Here is a 13,431-nt window from a genome sequence, read left to right on the forward strand (position 1 = left end):
AATTGCTTATTGGTTTGAACGATTGTATGTCTATGTGTGCGCTGCAATTGACTTAGACCAGAGACCCGGTACAACTACTGCGGCCCGGGTGCCACATGTGGCTCGTCCACAGACACTGACCCTCACAGTGACAAGGAAATCAAAGTAAATGGTAAAATATATGGTACTTTCATTTTATGTGCAAGTTTGTGGACACTATTACAAGCACGGTCCCGAGCAAGTGTTACGACTTGTGTCTGTACTGTTGTCAAAGTAGTGACCTTTCTTCTGTAGCACCTTTTTCCGCCCCCGGACAATTATTTTTCCAAAGGAGGGCTTAGCAAAAGTGATATGTTGCAAATGTTAGCAACATTCAGATTTCCTGCACGGTGGAGGGAAGATGGACAAGAATATCCGGCCTTGATAGTACAGTACACAAATGTACTGTTTCATATACTGGCTCTATTAAGATAAGATAAGATATGAGCTGCTGGAGAGGCAGCCACTCAGGGGGTGCCATCATCAAAAAAAAAAAAATTATTAGATCTATTAGAAGCAGGGGCGGGCTCCAGTTCATCCGACAAGTGCTGTCGCAATGGTCGTGATGAATGAACATTGCCATGTATCCACCAAGAAGGTTTCTACAGATCTTCCAGTGTGTGGCATTCAGTCATGAGGTATGCTTGGCTCTCTCCTTTTCCATGAGAAATTCTTACCTTCGCCGCCACTCCCACTGTGCGCGGTGCCAGATGGAGTCTAATTGAATGATTTTGCCAGGGATCAGTGAGATTAGGGATTGTGTTTATTCCTCTGTCGCTCTGGATTAGTGCTACTTCAATATCTGCCTGTCTTTTGGAATAACAAATAGAAAAATACACAAAGAACTACACGCTTTGTGACAAATACAGTTACAATTACTCCGTTTGCCCTTTCAGGTAAGCCGCTCACTTTTATTCATGAAGAGGCGCTGAGCCATCACCGTATAAGAAGTCTTCCCATGAAATTCATTCGCAAAGTGGGCTAAGGCCAAGATGTTTGCTAAATAATGCAGTGGTCCCCAATCCCTAGACTGCGGACCAGTACCGGTCCGTGGGTCATTTGTTAACGGGCTACACAGAAAGTATAAATAACTTACATTACTTCCGTTTTAATTATTTCAGAATCTGAAGCATATTTTATTTTGAAAATTACCGGATTCTCTGTTACATCCGTCGTCAGTATGTCACTCTTGACGCAGGTCAAGGCGCGCTTCTCGGTCACGTGATGAAACTCAGGAGCTAGCAAAATGGGTAAAAAAAACAAACATCTTTGGAAAGTTTCTTTGAGAAGGGGAGGAAAGCCCTGCAGCGGTGCAAAAGTGACTTTCAAGAAAAAGGATACTTTTAATAGACAGTGTCAGGAGTCCTACTTAAAATATCTCAACACTCCCACTTTGCATAATAAGCGGTAATGGTGAGTCGTATCTTTCATGCACTTTGTATTTGCAGCATATCTTATTTTGAAGGCACGTTTCAACTTTACCATGGAAACCAGAGAGTTTTGCGGCCAGATAGGACGTTCCTTGTGTCATGATTCATGTTTATTATTATGTTTAAACAATACCACATTGTCAAACAGGTCATATCAGATTATTTTGTTGTCGTTATTCGCCACACTTTAGAGGCCATTCCTTGAAAATATTGTCTGACATTAAACCAGTCCGGTGGGGCAAAAAAGGTTAGGGACCACTGAAGTAAGTAAGGGAAAGCATGCAGCTTTTTGCATAGAGGCTGCTGCATGGGTGAAAGAGGTGTTTGCTGTTGTTAACCTTGCTATGAATCCTGTCCTTCTCAATCCACTGGTAATCCTAATAATCCCAACCCCATCTCTGTAATAAGTGCCAGATGCTGATGGATCAGATAAACACCGAGCTTGTGTTTTTATACAAGAAAAATAAAGCAATAGGAGCCCCGCTGGAATTCACACGTTGGGATAAAAGAATGGGAAAATAGTGGCACACCTACACAGGGGATCATTCGCAACAAAAGTACCGGTAGAGCCTTGGTGCTGGGCTTATTCTTTCAAAAACAAGTTACTTTGTAGGAGTAGTTTGGGATGGGCATTTTGAGCAATTCATTGATCTTTTGTCTGGAAACGATTAATGGTAAATGAAACCAAATGAAGAGCACAACTTGGTTGCGAGCAGCAGCTGCGCTTCTTTGTTTGCCGCGACAACATGATTCTGCTCAATGTGATATTGGCACGAAAGCAGCAGTTCAAAACATCCAAAGGAGGACAATTACAAAAGAACAATCACTTGAATTGCAGTTAAGTGGGTCTACCCTTAGTCAAATCATCTCGTACCCTGCCAACGGCGAGAAACCAGCCCATGTTTTTCTTTTTTCATGCACCGGAGTCTGTTGCTAGTTTTCACTAGCATTGCTATGGTTTTTCTTGTTTTTGTTCTTGGTACTTTTATCCCCCTTTTGACTACTCCAATCTATTACCTTTTTATGAAACCTGTGAATCGTGCTTTGCCTGATGATCATAGCTACACTCATGGATACACAAATTCAATCAACAATGACACTAAATGATGACAACAACAACAACAAGAAACTCGTGGCTTCTGATTTGTCGTTAATCCCCTGGAAATCTATCAAGTACATTTTGAAAAAATGCCCATCAATATTCCTTTTCATCACATCAACTCTCATGGAAGCGTACATACAAATACAAATAAAATCTACTAAAACACCACTTAACGGGATGACCGATTAATGTAAATAAATAAATAAACAAGCACCCCCAACACACACACACAATGAACTGATCAATAATCTCCCCTTTAATCAATTCCCGTATTTTCCACACCTAAAAGCCTGCCATTTTCTTAAAAGCTCACAGTGCACCTTAAAATCCGATGCGCCTTGTTTATTATGGTTATTACGGTAATATGTCAACCAAAAATGGCTCCTTGCAAGAGACTTGCTTCCAACGCAGAGTTCAAACTTAAGGCAATCGACTTCGCAGTTGAACACGGAAAGAGAGCATCGGCAAGAGAGTTCAACGTTAACGAGTCAATGTTATAACTTGCTGTTGGTTAAGTGAACTGTGTTGCTGCTTTATTAAATAAGTTTTACTGACATCTGGTCATTCTGTTGGCATTTCCAACAGAATCGACTCAAGGTCTATTTTGGTTCCCTGTCGGTTTTCCTCTACATTTTCACCAAGCTGTCGGTAGACTTGTACGCCGGCGCACTCTTCATCCAGGAGTCCCTCGGGTGGAATCTTTACCTGTCTATAGGTAAAGATTCTGTTGGCATTTCCTTGAGCGTAGCTCCATCTAGTGGATGCCTTGTAGATTGCGTCTTATAATGCAGTGCATCCAATATATGAAAAAAACTGCTCAATGCATTTCCCCATCATCAGCCAAGTAACTTTCGACCTGCTCATAGCAGATTGGAACGCCATTAGCGGGTGCAGCTGTTGGTGCATATTACCGATCGGATAATTTTCCCATTCTGACAGCTGCCGCGGGCTCTTTAGACCAGCGATCATCTAGGATCATCCTCGCTCTCACCTGACAAATAAACATAATCCTCTGGATATTTTTGACATGGATCTCCAAGAGTCCTGACCCCTGCAATGTATCCCAGTAATTGCGATCCGCCGAACTCTGAGCCTTCCATTTTCGTGACCTGTCGCTCTAATGATGCCTCGTCGGCTGCCAAAGTGTATACGGACCTGCTGAATGAGTCATTGCTGTCAAAAGGTGATTTGCCAACTGTTCAACTTGATGGCGATAATGGAAGGCGGTGGATGTTTGACCTCATCTCACTGGCCTTTTGCATCAACACTGACCAATTTTTGGAGGCCTAACCACAAAGTTGGGCTGGTGTTGTGCTCAGAAGTGGCTTTGCCAAAGCGGCTGTCTTGCGCTGATAATGCCCCTTAACGACAAGCACACATTTGGTTATCACCAACTATACAATCGACGTCTCTCCTTGGATTCTAAAGAACAAGAGCAGCAGTCCCACCAAGGAATCAATCACGGTAATGGTTTCCCTTATGGTAAGGAAAGACAGATGATAGATCCCGGTCATCATACGCAGCCGAGCACTCCATCACTCGCGTTTGCAGACTCCTGGTTCTTCTGCTCAGTCTGCCCCCCCCCCACCCCTCCTCCTCTTTATCTTGTGTGAGCAATCTGTCCGCCAACCATCCCGTGCCCTCTGGCCATTTTGGTCCCAGGGGGGCTTGGCGCCGACCAGTCAAAGTCCTTTGACCTTTTTGTCATCCCAACCGCTTTTCAGTCATTGCTTCCATCTCCACGTGGGATGTAAAAATATTTTGTGAGTGGAACCTCCACTTTCCATTTCTGATTTCAAGTTGACAATACCATTTGTCCTGTTATGGGTTTTCTCCGGGTACTCCGGTTTCCCCTCACATTCCAAAAACATGCATGGCAGGCTGATTGAACACTCAAAATTGTCTCCAGTTGTGAGTGCAAGCGTGGATGGTTGTTCGTCTACGGGTGCCCTGCGATAGGCTGGCAAACAGTTCAGGTTGTCCCCCGCTTACTGCCCGAAAACAGCTGGGATAAGCTCCATCACCCTCATGACCCTTTTGAGGATAAAGCAGATCAGAAAATGAACGGACAGATGTATTTCTATAGTGCTCTCACAACAGCTGCAGCTTAAATATACAATGAGTGTAATTATTTTGTTTGTTTTCGTTTCATAGTGAAGGCATTAAACATGAGAGTGATTTCCCGATTAAATTTGACGGAATAGAGCAAACAAGCACAACCACGTGATCATCGCTGTAAGACCATGCTGAAGTGCATTTTGTCTGTGCTATGTTTTATCGATCAATAGATAATGAATGTTTTACTCCGCCCAGAAGTGTATCACTTTGTGAAAACTTAATCAGTCAACGCAGTCATCAATATGCTGAGGCTGTGTTTGTTTTTTGTTTGCAACGGCCTTCACCCTGGGCGGGTTGAACCGGCTTCTTCCTTGGCGCGCACGACATCCCTGATCATGGCGGCCCAAGCGCGGCGATCCTGTGCCAGGTCAACCGACAGCTTCAGCCAGTCCTGGTTCCACCGTCTCAGACCCACCACCAAGGGGCCGGAAAGATACGCGAGGTCTTCTTTCATCGTGGTGGCCCAGGTCTTGACTTGTCCACCACGCCGCTTGCGCCAGGCTGGCAAAGGAGCAGGAAGGAGAACATCCCTGATCAACTCGCCCTCCTGGTGGCGTGCCGCATGCCCGAACCAACGGAGTCGACGTTGCAGGAGACACGCTGGTAAGGGGCTAAGGTGCAGGCAGCGACGAAGGTCAGCAGTGTCGACCCGGTCCGATCGGCGGCGGCGGAGAATACGGCGGACGCAATCGTTATCAAAGACTTCCAGCTTGCGCTGGTCAGCCACTCTCATAGGCCAGGTCTCACAGCCATAAAGCAGGATGGTCCGCACGATCGCCTGGTAGACACGCCCCTTTGTCACTGCCGAGATCTCGCGCCGACCCCACAGATGGCGTTGTAGGCGCACGAAGGCGGATCTGGCAGCCCCGATGCGATGCACGACTTCTGCTTCTCCTTGCCCCGACGGAACCACAGAGCAGCCGAGATATGTGAAGGAATCAACGTTTTCCAGGGTCACGCCCTCCAGTGACAGCGACCGTTGGTCAGCTGGGTTGGTGAGGGAGGACATGATCTTGGTCTTCGAGGCGTTGATGCGCATTCCAACGGTCAGGGCCGTTCGATGGATTTTCATCAGCGCGTTTTCAACTTCCTCGAACGTGTTTCCAAGTAGAGCGATGTCATCTGCGTATGCCAGGTCCGACACTGCGACATCTCGGCCGACCCTCACTCCCTCAAAGCCATGGAGAGCAGTGTTGAGAATGTGGTCGATGGCATAGTTGAATAAGGTTGGTGAGAGCGCGCAGCCTTGTCGGACACCCGACCGCACCTCAAAGGTTTCTGATTCGCTGCCGTAGGCCCGCACTCGGACTCGGGTTGACCGGTAGTAGCCCTGGATGAGCCGAAGCAGTTTCACAGGGATCCCGTCAGCCTTCATGATCATCCACAACACACCCCGGTCAACTGAATCAAATGCTGCGGCAAAGTCGATGAAGCACACGACTGTTGGTTGTTGGTAGGCCCATCGTTGCTCCAAGGTGCGACGCAGGCTAAAAATCTGGTCTACACATCCCCTTCCGGGGCGAAAGCCACCCTGAGTTGGGCGAGTCCGGTGGTCACGGGCCATCTGGAAGCGTTTCAGCAGAAGGACGACGAATGCTTTTGCAGCCACATCGAGAAGGCTAATGCCTCTGTAGTTGGTGCACAGCTTCTTGTCTCCCTTCTTGAAAAGGGGTATTAACACTGCTTCGCTCCAGTCATCCGGGATGGTCTCGGACGTCCATACGGCGTTGTATACGCGATGAAGCCACGCTGCAAAGACGTCAATGTTGCTTTTGTAAACTTCCGCCGGGATGCCGTCTTCACCTGGGGCTTTATTATTCCTGAGCTGAAGCAGGACGCCTCGAATTTCGTCTACCGTAGGTGGGTCCGAGCTGCAGTCGTACTCCTCATCAATTGCAGGAAGCACAGGCGCCAACACTGGTGGTGGGTGATTGAGTAGGACTTCGAAGTGTTCGCGCCAACGTTGCAGCCGTTCCTCTAGGGAGGTTATCACAGAACCGTTCACTGTGCAGATTGTTTCGCTGACTCCAGCGGATTTCCTGCTGGCCTTCTTTACCAGCTGATAAAGCTTGCGGGTATCTCCCGCAGCGGCGGCCCTCTCAGTTTCTTCGGCAAAGTCGCACCAATAGGCATTTCGATCTGCCCGAATCGCCCGAGTGGTAAGTCGCCGTAGTTCGCGGAAGTTGGCTGCTCCCGTTACTCGCGCAAGCCTGGATCGTTCTGCAAGGGCCAGAGTGTTTGCAGTGATCCAGTCACGGTTCTGGCGTTTGGTGGAGATGAGGTGTGAGCGTGCAGCTGCAATGATGGTAGATTTGAGTTCTCGCCACTCCTGCTCTGGCTCATTGGAAGCCGGTTGTAGTTGAGCGAAGCGGTTTTGGACCTCCACTTGAAAATTCTTCCCTCCATCCAGCTTCAATTTCGCGACATCAATCCGCATGGTGCGTTTTGAAGGGCGATTAACTTTAAGTCTGATGCGAAGGGTAGCACGCACAAGCACGTGGTCGGAGCCGCTCTTGCCTCCCGTGTCTGCTCCACGGTACGCCCGTGCGTCGAGGACTGAACTCGCCCAACGTGACCGAACCAGTATGTAGTCAATCTGGTTAGTCGTCCGCCCATCGTTCGAGTACCAGGTGACTAGCTGATGTTGGGGGTGTTGGAAGCGTGTATTCATCACGACTAGGCGATTTGAGGCGGCGAAGTTAACGAGCCGTTCGCCATTGTCGCAGCGTCTTCCCAGAGCAAAACGCCCCAGCACTCGTTGCGTGGTGTCAGTCGCCGGTCCGGTGCGCGCATTCCAGTCTCCTGCGATCACCAAGATGTCATTGGAGGGGATGCCATCGACAGTCGTCTGGAGCTTATGATAGAACTGCTCCTTGTCCACGTCATCAGCGTCCAGTGTGGGCGCGTATACCGCCACGACAGAGATGTTGGCAATGGCACCCCTCAAGCGCACCCTGGCAAGGCGGGGGGAGATGGGTTCCCACCCCAGCAGTGCAGCCTGTGCCTCGGGAGCAAGGGCGATTGCAACACCGTGCCGGCCGCTGTTGTCCGTCACTCCACTATGGTAGAGGTTGTAGACCACATTGACACCAGGGACCTTCAGCTCTCGCTGCCCGGCATCAGGGAGGCGTACTTCAGAGAGGCATGCCACACTGACGCCATAGTTGTGAAGTGACCTCATGGTGAGGGCTTGGGTCCCTTCGTCGCGGAGAGTCCGGACGTTCCAGCAAGCAATTTTGAGGCGCTCACGGCGTCGGAGGAGGTGATGGTGGAGGGGATAGTGGTGCCCGACTTGCACATTTATCACCCGCCCCGTCGAGCTGAGGGCAGGCGCGTCGGTTCCCGCGGACGCCGTAGCTCGAGTCGTAATTGCAGTCTGTCGTGAAGTCATGAAGAAGTTTCGTGGGAATTTATTGAGAAGCCGGGTCCCCAGCCCTGCTTCTACCAGAGCCTTCTGTTGGCCGGGTAGATTACCCGTTCACCCCCCCACCACGATGAGGTCGAAGGTTGGAATTTAAGGGGGGGTAAGGGGGGGCTGTGTTTGGAATTCAATGAATGAAATCAGACTCAACTCACACTTACCACTAAGTCAAGGCAAGACATCGCACGTTTCATACACAATGTGCTTTACACAACCAGAAGCACAACACCGAAAAGCATTTGCAGACAGAACATTAAAATGACTATAAGAATGTACATTGACAACATTTAAATGCATTTATGAGCAAAAGTTTTAAAAGCAAATTGCAGAAAGAAAAAAATCGCTTTCTGAAATGACAAAAAGACCATATAGCGAAAGTGATTTTAAGACCTTATTTCAAAGGAATGTGAAAAAGCACAGCTTCATTTCTGATGACATTTGAGAACAGCATAACAGATCAATTTGATGTGGTTTCCTTCGAAACCTGGGCTCCACTAATTGACCTGAGTCCACAGACCTATGAACCCTGAAGGATTTTTATTCAATTTGCATTTCATGAATGCATTCGGGATCCATACCAATGATACTGTATTTAGACGTTTTAGCTGTTCCTGTAGGCTTTTTTTGGCTTTTATTTCCTTTTTTAACTTTCTTGCAGAAGCCTGAAGGTCCTATTTGGAGCACTTCATAATTCCTTCCACCTTGTCTAAGTCCCAGTTAGAAGAAAATGGCCCCAAAGCATGGTGCTGCTACCTTGCTTCACTGTAAGTATGGCATGGCAATGTTTTGTTTGCACTAAAACATACCTTTTGGTATTGTGGCCCAAAAATGAAAAGTTGCTTTTCGACCATGACAAAAACCTCCCCCCAAAAACCACAATCCAAATTCACAAACCCACTTTCCCTAACCTGTACAGGCTCACAAATGTGAGAAATGTCTCCGTTCTCGCCAGTCCTGAGCTTCACATTATGTCTATTAAATGTTTAATTGGAAGTCCCCCTCCATTTTCACACATGCAGGGCTCCTTTTGCCGGCGCTAACGAGCTGAAATGAAAACTTAATTAGAATTGATAAGCAGCAGCAGCAGCAGCACTCTCCAGTCGAGTCGCATTCGCGGTATTCCATCCGATAAGAAAATGAGAATTTTTTCTTAGATTTTACACCTCTTGGCATTGTAAGATGTTCTACCTTGATAATGCCAAGTCAAGCAATTAAACAGAGAGATACTACGCTGGATAAGGCCAGTGAAATTAAAAAACAAGTAAATTACCGTTAAGTTGTTCTCAGAGCAATTTGAATGCAAAAAAGAAAGGGGGGCTTTTCTCTTCTGTGAAGTCATCACATTCACACCCTTGCGGTGCACATTTTGATCAACGCAGATAGCAGTTTGTAAGGTTTCTATGATGAAACCAAACACTAACAGTGAATCCCTTGTCTGAAGCTGGCCGATGGGAGCGACTCATTGTCACGGTATCTCAAACAGCATCTCTCGTCTTGATGGCTCACCCTTCTTTTCATGTTGGATAATCGTGGCCCCCAACAGGCCGGGAAGTGTAACTGCATGAGTCACACTGACTCAAGCCTTTTGTGTCACTTTGTGGGCTGACTGAGCGCACACGCAGGACAAAAGAAAAGCGCTTCTTTGATTAATTCCCGTCATGCATCACCATAATCGCCTTGTCTGTGTTCTAATTTCATACCTTCTTCTTATTTATTGATTTTCCTGTCGCATTATTTATCTATTTGTCCTCAGTCCATTATGACTGCTCTTTGGAATAAATCATGCAAGAGACATTCTGAGCTTCACCTGAACTACGACACACACTCACACAATATTTACCTGTGTGTGTGTGTGTGTGTGTGTGTGTGTGTGTGTGTGTGTGTGTGTGTGTGTGTGTATATATATATATATATATATATATATATATATATATATATATATATATATATATATATATATATATGTGTGTGTGTGTATATGTGTATCGATTAGATTATGTTGGTTTATGAACACAATTAAGAACATAGTGAATGGTAATTGTGTAAATAACAAGTTAACGTCCTTCCCACCCCCTCCCTATTTGCTTCGCCATTCCTGAGGATGACACCATATGCCTCTAATAGTGCCAAGGAGGACTTGTTTGACTCCAAAGCCGTGCAGACCTCCGTTGAACCCAACAAAAATCTGCCGTCTCGTATGAATTATTAATTTGTCACTCGCTTGTGCCGTGTTTTGTGGAGGGGCATAATTAAAATCTCAGGAGCTCTCTCGGCGACCGTGCTGGGGATTCATCTTCCCGTGGCACGTCTCCATCTGCAGCCATCCTACTCTGCATTAGCCCCCAGCTGCGTGAGCGCCTCCCCCAGCGGAGGGACACACTCTCGAGGAGAAAGCACTAAATCTTCATATTCCACATCACTTTTCTTTGTCAAGAGCTCATCTAATCTCCTATCAAGAGGCCCACTGAGGTCTTTTGACACAAAGAGCTTCTCTGGCTTTTAAGGAAGGTGAGTGTGTGAAATTTGTTGCATTTTATTTTATTACTGGCGCTGACATTTGTTGGTGTGCCACTAAGATTTTAAATTTGGCTGTTTTCATGCAATGTGACTCTTGAGAGCGGTTGAGGCTGAGAGCTTTTGATAGGCCATCACGATCCAGCTCAACTTACACCCCCCGCATGGAACAAATCCAAATCGCGGATACCAAAAATCAGCTCGTGTTACTTGTGTGGGAGGGACGCTTGTTATGGCCCACTGGATTTTAATATCCTTTTGTTTTAGCAATACTTGCCCACATGCACCCCCACACATGCTGCGTATGAGCAAGGTCCTAAGTCGGAGATACTCAAACTGCGGTGTGTACACGTCTGGGACATGTGTGGATCAAAAGTGTAATATATCCACTTATAAATATGAAGGTTTGTGAATATTTATCAGCGCGTACATTGGCTTGTGAAACTATTAATACCTCTTGGACATCTTGGCACGTTTCAACCACCAATGTTACATGTATTTCTCGGCGGGCAGGGGGGAAATTGCTAATGCTAGACCAACACACAGTGGCGTACCTGAAGCAAAGTGCCATGAAGCACAGCAGCGTTACGACCAGGAAAAAAAAAGATCTGACTTTTGTCGTAATCTTTATCCACCCTATTTTGAAGAGCAAATACAGACCACAATGACATAAAGGGCGAATCTGAAACGCAGCATTGATTTAAAGCACCTTGCTGGCCTTTCCAGGCATACTCAGGTGTCTAAAAAATACAATCAAATGGCAACAGAAAGTCAAAACAGATCATTTCCCACCCAAAAAACATTCCAGTGATCCCTTGCTATTTCACGGTTCGTTTATCGCGGAGTCAGTGCATCGCAGATTTTTCAAACATATTCATAAACATACATACATCACATACATGTAGTACAGTACTGTATATGTTGTTCTTTGTGACTCGCTGTTTTTTTGCTGACATTCGCAACTTCTCGCAGACCGTTTGCGGACTTAAAAATATATATACATGTATATATTTTTTTAATGTTTACTGTATTTTGTTATTCATAAACTAACCTGAACCTAACTTATTCATGTTGAAATCTATTAGTATACAGCATTAAATCATGTTAATTACTTCAAAATTTGCTTCTACATGCATGTAATGTATACCATTACATTTGGCCTTATAAATATTATGTACACGTACCTATATGGAGGGGGGTGTGGTCGCTACTTCGCGGTTAATGGGGACCAAAACCACCCGCGATAAACGAGGGATTACTGTAATGGCGTCCAGTAGCGGCTCCATTGTCTTGTCCCTGCCGCAGCTGGAAGATAGAAAGAAAGATGGAATAAATTGGCCGGATAGATTTCTACCTCAACCGAAAGCCGATGATGTTTGTACTTGCAGGACCTCAGTCTTGTTTCTATTTGATCCACCCATACATTTTCTGATCTGCTTTATCTTCAGAAGGGTCGTGGGGTGTGCTGGAGCCTATCCCAGCTGTATTTGTGCAGTAGGTGTTGGACACCCTGAAACGGTTGCCAGCCAATCCGCAGGGCACATAGAGACGAAAAACCATCCACACACACACTCACACCTCGGGACAAATTCAGAGTGTTCAGTCAGCCTGCCATGCATGTTTTTGGAATGTGGGAGGAAACCTGAGTACCCGGAGAAAACCTACACAGGCCCAAGGAGAACATGCAAACTCCACACACAGGGAGGCCAGAGCTGGAATCAAACCCGGTACCTCTGCACTGTCAGGTCGACACACTAACCACTGGCCCTGTTTTTGTTTTAATCTATTTTTTAAAAAAAAACAACAACAACAATCCAAACAACGTTTTTTTTCTTTTTTCTTTTTTTATAGAAGCCCGATAACATTCCTGATCATTTGAATGAGGTACATTGGAGAGGGGCACAAAATAGGCTGTATGGGGGGCTCTCAAGGACTGGCCTTGGCATACAAGAAGAACTTTCCCAACACATATAGCCCAATTGTAGAGTGCCAAGAAAATGACACATGATTGGTTTTTCAAATTCCTCTGGGAAGAACAAAGTGAAAAAAGTCCACTTTTGATAGATTATGAAAAAAAACAATGTGACCAATTCCCTTCAAAACTGGTTGGGTTTTCCATACAGAGCCATCCACCTTGTATCCTACGATGGACTTCAAGTCTTCACTGGACCTCAAATTTAATGCACAGCAAGATAACAGTCACAGGAGTCTGTCAAAGCTTTAGATCGGAACCTGCCAACTAAACAGTCCCGCTATCTGGCTGCCACGTTGGCCCAGTGATTATGCGCTGCCCGCCTGGGCTCCGTCCATACAAGATACGCTTGATCCATTTGCGGCCATGCTCAATCAACCTAATTCTAGCAGGGGCAACACGGAGGCCCGCTACTGCAGTGTGTGCAAGAATGGATTGGCCAACAAAGCAGCTTTAAAGGTCAAAGATTTGCTGCCTGCCTGCCTTCCTTTGCCATCCATAAAGAGTTGTAGAGGGCGGCCCTTGCGAACAGGCTGTATGCAGATTTGTCACCAAGTACACTTTGCAAAGTAGAGCAAGTTGGATGTGGAGAGTGACTGCTAAATGTAGAGATGTGCAGCGAGCACGCAAACATCCTCACACGACTTTATGACTAATGAGGACAACCTGGTATGTTTGTGTCATTTCTCACCCAAACACGAGCATGTGTGCACGCCCACAGTTTTTTTTCCGGGGTTGGGTTTTTTTTTTGTGTTTTGTTTTGTTTGAATACCTTGCTTGTATAGTACGAGGAGCCAATTATATTATCCGCAGGGGACCTCCACTTTACACTGCATAGTGATGATGATGGTGGTTT

Source organism: Hippocampus zosterae, chromosome 15 (assembly GCF_025434085.1).
Source record: "Hippocampus zosterae strain Florida chromosome 15, ASM2543408v3, whole genome shotgun sequence".
Classification (NCBI taxonomy): domain Eukaryota; kingdom Metazoa; phylum Chordata; class Actinopteri; order Syngnathiformes; family Syngnathidae; genus Hippocampus; species Hippocampus zosterae.